Consider the following 6626-nt stretch of genomic DNA (forward strand, 5'->3'; position numbering starts at 1 on the left):
AGATTTTAATGGGAATGCTTCCAGTTTTTCTCCATTTAGAATGATATTGGCTGCGGGTTTGTTGTATATAGCTTTAATTATGGTGAGGTATTGTTCCCCCAGTCCAATTCCTTCTAGGACTTTGAACATAAATGCATACTGAATTTTGTCAAAAGCCTTTTCTGTATCTATTGAGATGAAAATGTGGTTTTTGTCTTTGAGTCCATGTATATGATTAATGACGTTTATTGACCTGCGTATATTGAACCAGCCGTGCTTCTCTGAGATAAAGCCTACTTGATCATGGTGAATCACCTTTTTCATGTGTGTCTGTATGCAGTTTGCAAGTATTTTGTTGAGAATTTATGCATCTATGGTTCATTAACAATATAGGTCTATAGTTTTCTTTTTTGGTTGTATCTTTACCCAGTTTGGATAAAAGAGCGATCCTGGCTTCATAGAAGGAATTTGGGAGTTCTCCTTCTGTTTCTATTATTTTGAATAATATAAGTAGATTTAGTTAGAGGTCTTCTTTACATGTCTGGTAGAATTCTGCTGTAAATCCATCTGAGCCTGGGCTTTTTTTAGTTGGGAGGCTTTGTATTACTGTTTCAATTTCCTTATATGTTATGGGTCCATTTAAATTGTTGATCTCTTCCTGGTTTAACTTTGGTGGTTCCATAATTTCAGATATCCATCCATTTCTTTTAGATTTTCAAATTTGGTAGCATATAGATTTTTAAAATATTCCCTTATGGCTGTGCGTGGTGGCACACACCTTTAATCCCAGCACTCAGGAAACAGAGGCAGGTGAATCTCTGTGAGTTCGAGGCCAGCCTGGTTTCCATAGCAAATCCAGGCCAGCTGGGCCTCCGGGGAGACCCTGGCCGCAAAACAAAACAAACAAAAAAATATTCCCTTATAATGATCTGGATCTTTTTGATGTCTGTTGTAATGTTTCCCCTTTCATCTCTGATTTTGTTGATTTGGATTTGTTCTTTCTTTCTTTTGGTTAACTGGGCTAAGGATCTGTCTATCTGGTTTATCTTTTCAAAGAACAAGCTCTTAGATTCATTGATTCTTTGTTTTCTATTCCTTAATTTCTGCTCTGATTTTTGTTTTCTCTTCTCTTCTGCTGGGTTTGGGTTTCATTTGTTCTTGCCTTTCCAATGTCTTGAGTTGCAGTGTTAGGTCATTCATTTGAGCTCTTCCTAATTTTTTTTTTTTTGTCTTTTTGAGACAGGGTCTCCCTGTAGCCCCAGCTGTCCTGGAACTCACTATGTAGACCAGGCTGGCCTTGACCTCACAAAGATACTCCTACCTCTGCCTCCCATGTGCTGGGATTGAAGGAGTGTGCCACCATGCCCTGCTTTTGTATTTGTTGAGGTTTGTTTTATGGCCCAGTATGTAACCAACTTTTGAAAAAGTTCCATGAGGTGCTGAGTAGAAAGTGTATTCTTTGGTGCTTCGGTAGAATATTTGAAAGATGTCTGTTAGGTCCATTTAATTCAGACATCTCTCTGTTTATTCTTTGTCCAGTTGACCTATCTAATGGAGACAGTGGGGTATTGAAGTCTCTTACTATTACGTAGTTGGGGTTAATCTGTGTCTTAAAGTCCTGTAGTGTTGTTTTTATGAATTTGGGTGCACCAGAGTTTAGTGCATGTATGTTAAGGATTGTAATATCTTCTTGGTTAACCATTCTTTTGATCAGAATGACATGACCCTCCTTATCTCTTCTGATTAGTTTGACTTTGAAGTCTATTTTGACAGATATTAGAATTGCAACCCCTGCTTGTTTCTTAGTGCCATTTGGTTGGAATAGTCTTTTCCATCCTTTTGCCTTAAGGTAGTGCCTGTCCTTGAAGGGTTTCTTGCAGACAGCAAAGAGATGAATTTTGTTTTTTAATACATTCACTTAGCCTGTGTCTTTTGACTGGGGAGTTCAGTCCATTGATATTTAAGGTTATTGAAAGATGTGTATTGGTTGCCGATATTTTGATTGATGTTTGTGTTCTCTGTCTAGTTTTGTGTTTCCTCAATTATACGTTTATTTTCTTTCATTGCCCCTGGGGTATAGTTGTAACTTTCTCTGTTCTTTGTATTGCTTCAAGTATTCTTTGAAAGGCTGGTTTTGTGGACATGTATTCTTTCAGGCTCTTCGTGTCAAGCCAGGCTATTTGTGTCATGGAAGATTTTTCTTTCCCCCTCAAGTACAATAGACATTTTTGCTGAGTAAAGTATTCTGGTCTGACATCTATTGTCATTAGAACTGGAAACACTTTGGTCCAGGCTCTTCTGACTTTCATAGTTTGCATTGACAAGTCAGCTGTAATTCTGTTGGGCTTTCCTTTGTATGTGACTTGTTGTTTTTCTTTTGCAGCTTTCAGTATTGTCTCTTTGTTCTGTACGTGAAGTGTTTTTGCTATGATGTGCCATGGAGAGTTTCTTTTCTAGTCCTGTCTGTTTGGTGTTGCATATGCTTCTTGTATTTGTATGGGCATGTCTTTCTTAAATTTTGGGAAATTTTCTTCCATGATTCTGTTGAATATCTGGTCCATGCCATTATCTTGGGATTCTTCTCCTTAATGTTCCTGTGATCTATAGATTTGGTCTTTTCATGGTGTCCTGCAACTCTTGCATATTCCATTCCTGGGTGTTTAAAATTTTTCCATAATGTTAGCTTGAGTGGTCCAATTCTTCAACTTTATCTTCCAGTGTTGATATTCTGTTTTCCATTTCATTCATTCTAGCAGTGAGGCTTTCCCCTGTTGTTTCAAGTTGGCTTATTGAGTTTTGCACTTCCTTCTTCATTTCTGCCTGAGTTTTCTTCAGTGTTTCTCTTTTGTGAATTCATTCAGAAGTTTATCCCTATCTTCTTTTAGTTCTTTGTTTGTGTTTTCTTTAAATTCATTGAATTCCTTGATCATGTTTATGATTGTTCTTTTAAATTCAGTGTTCTGGGTTATCTCTAGGGGGTTCTCCTTGTAGAACTCTTCTACAGGATTGGTGGAGTTTGGTGGAGACATAATGTTTTGGCTTTCCATTTATTATTCGTTCATTGTGATTTTGGCATGTGAATTTCTTCTGTTGTTTATTATTCTGGTATGAGAATTGAAGTATGTTTCTGTTTGTATTATCTGGGCGACTAGACCCTTTCTTTATTGGTTATATAAAGCTGGTTGGTACAGGGTTCAGGATTTCTCAGGTTAATTTGGAGGGAACTGATGGCTTCAGATCAGCTATTCAGGAGTACCCACAGAAGCCCAATTCAGGTTCCAGTCAGGTACACTCAGGCTTCCTTCACCATGTGGAGGCAGGATCCAAGCACTCTCAGGCAATCTCCTGCCATTCTCAGCCCTTATTCCAGAGGGAGGCCAGAGGGATGCCAGAACTCAGCATGCTCTGGTGGTTTGCTGAGATCAGAGCCGCTACACCAATGGAGGTTGAAACCCACCCTCTCAGACTGTCTGCTAGGATCTCGGCCTTAGCCTACCAAAGCCACATGTGCCCTGGGGCCTTGAGAGGGGCCTCAGGTAATCCCAGGTAAGGGGATGGGTATGGCCACAATTAGGGGAAGCTCACCACCACATGGAGGCAGGATGCGGGGGGCGGGGGGGGCCTCTCAGGCAGTCCCCTGCATTCTCAGGCCCTCTGCCAGAGGGAGGCCAGAACTCTGCACTCTCTGGAGGTCTGCTGAGATCAGAGCCTATACTGATGGAGGTCAGAACCCACCCTCTCAAGCTGTCTCACCACCCTGTGAACTTTCCAACACGAAGCCAAATTCAGTGTGGATGATGTGGCCCTTCTTGTACAGCTTGGTGTTGCCATTGTGCTTATCCTTGATCTGCAGAAGGAACAGCAGGAGGCTGTAGGCAGCCAGCTGAGCTTGGGATAAAATTGTAGCAGTGCCTGCTGGAAGGCCAGGGTAGACTCATCCCCATACTGGCACCGGAAATAGTCATCCATGCGGAAGTCAGTTTGGTGGCCCAACTGGTCTTGGGAGGTACAGTCAGGTATACACTCAGTCACTCTGCACCCAGGGGCAGTGGCCACCACCTAGAGGAAAAACAAGGGAGGTCCAGGCCAACCAGCTGGAAGATATTCTTGAAGAGGTCAGTGATCTCTAGGGCTAACATGCCCTGTTGGCAGTCATTCCCCACTTAGAAGTTGGCTGCCTGCCAGCAGATATTCTTGCCATCAGCCTCCTGCCTGAGGCACTCATCCTCTGCATCTGAGCCTTACTGCAGCCCTTCTTTTCCAAGTTCACTCACTCCACGTCACTTCACCTTAAACTGGGCCAGGTACCAGGCTTTTGCCGCACTCTGCGTGGTATCCCTGACTGTTAGTCAGTGTCTGGCACCTTGGCCTCAGGGTTGCTGGGCAGGTAACAGCCAGGCTGCACCTTCACTTTTTTTTTGTATTTTTTTTTAAATTTTATGTGTATGAGTGTTATGCCTGCATGTGTTTAAGTGTACCCATGTTGTGGAATGCCCATGGAGGACAGAAGAGGGCGTCAAATCCCCTGGAACTGGAGTTACAGATGGTTGTTAGCCGTCATGTGGGTGCTGGAATTTAAACTCAGGTCTTCTGCAAGAGCAGCCAGTGCTCTTAACCACTGAGCCATCTCTCTAGCCCCTCTTCTCCTATCTTAATATGTCTTCCTGGAGCCATCATTTCTCTTACTCGAGTTTCATTAATTAATCTGATTTTGCAGGGACATGTTCACATTCTTTTTTCCTGAATAGTGATAACATTCTAGGCCCTGTCCTGCATTTGTTCTCTGTTTTATCTTCCAGGTTTTCTTTTTTAAATGCGTTTTTTTTAATTTTTGTGATTTTCTTTTTTTAATTATTTGTTTAATAACCACACGATTAGAAAAAGCATTTCATTACAGTTTTAACATACTCAATAACAATTTCTGGAGCAAAGATACATCTCTTTCAAAAGTGGCTGTAAATTTTTAGGTTCACAGTTGAATTAATACAGTTATACAATATTGAACTCAGTATAGACCCTATAAGACATAAAATTGAATGAGGTTTTAACCTTTAAAAAAGATCTCCATTTCATTCATACAATACATTTTTATTGTATTTGGATCATCTCCTCTTATTGCCCTCCCCACTCAATTTAACGTACTCCATTATATATAAAGCCTATCAAGTCTAATTTGTGCCTCCAAATGTCCTTCGGTGTGGGTCCATACACTGGAGGCTGTTCACCTACCAAGAGTCCCATCCTTGAAAAAGATGGTCTCTCCCTCTCACAGCACACATCAATTGCTAATAGTTCCTCAGGTAGAGTTGGGGTTTCTTACCTGCTTCCCCATGTCCACACTGAAATTTTGTTTGGTTTGAGCTTGCATAGGACTTGTGCATGCCATCACCATTGCTGTGAATTCATATGAGTAACTGACCAGCTGCCTGGAAGACTCTGTTTCCTTGTGGTCATCCACCACTTCTGGCTCTTACAATCTTTCAGCCCCCTCTTCTGCAATGATCCCTGAGCCTTGGGAGACAGAAGTTTGATACAGGTGTCCCATTAAGGGATAAGCATTCTGCAGCCTCTTGTTCTCTGCATAGTAGCCAGTTGTGGGTTTCTGAGATAATCACCATCTGCTACATAAAGCTTTTCTGGTGAGAATTGAGAGATTAGGAGTCAGATTAATATGATAACTATTTAGTAGAAAACTAATATTAGATGACCCCCTATGCCCTGTGACCTATTTAGCCTCAGGGTCCTAAGCCTGATATAAATGTCAGATATGGGCTCCATCCTATGAAGAGGACCTGAAATCCAGTTAGAAAATCATTGGTTTTCCAGGTTTTATCTTTGGACAGAATCTATGTCTTCTGGAGAAGCTGGGGACTGGGGGATAGACTGATGGGTAGACTGGGAGGGTGAGCTAGGACAGCTGGCCATTCAGAATCAGGTGTTGTGTCTCAGTGCATTCTGCCCAGCCTTGCACTCCAGGCTCCTTCTGTGTTGTCAGCATTCCCCTCCTTCTTTAGGCAGTATCTCTCCTTATGTGTATTTGAAGGCACTGTCCTAGCCTGCAGCAAATATTGTATCTTGCTAGCTTTAATCTTCTGACTTAGTGTTTATTTTCCTTCCACCTCCTTCCTTCTCTCTTCTCTCCTCTCCTGTGCCCATGTCTTGCTTCTTGTTGGTTCTACATGCCTACACAGTTCCTCCATCACCTCCCACCACTGTGTGGCATTTCAATGGACTCCAGTCTAGTTCTACAGCCCACTCACACTCCCAGTTTTTCAGACACCATATGTGGTACTTATATTTGGAGAGCGCAGCATGCTGATTGAGATCTGTGGAGATTCATCTCCTCTAGATGTGAGCACTTGATTTGGTCAGGTTTAACCATATTTAGCAGATAGGCCTCATAGAGTACAGTTTGGAACTTTATGTGTTTCCTAGTTTTATTGAATATGGAATTGTACTGCTGGGTTAAAAAAACATCTGGGACATGCTGAAAGCCGTTCTTAGAGGGAAGTTTATAGCTCTAAGTGCCTACATCAAAAAATCGGAAAGAACACAAATAAATGACTTAACACTGCAACTCAACACACTTGAAAAGCAACAGCAAACAAAACCCAAACCCTGCAGACAAGAAGAAATAACAAAAATCA

General features: G+C 41.7%; 1 pseudogene; it reads right to left on the minus strand.

Annotated features, from left to right (window-relative positions):
* Window positions 1-6626, minus strand: part of LOC103746932 — a 78332-nt pseudogene that overhangs the window by 4577 nt on the left and 67129 nt on the right.

This window comes from Nannospalax galili, unplaced genomic scaffold, assembly GCF_000622305.1.
Source record: "Nannospalax galili isolate Female #2095 unplaced genomic scaffold, S.galili_v1.0 scaffold84, whole genome shotgun sequence".
NCBI classification, from domain to species: Eukaryota; Metazoa; Chordata; class Mammalia; order Rodentia; family Spalacidae; genus Nannospalax; species Nannospalax galili.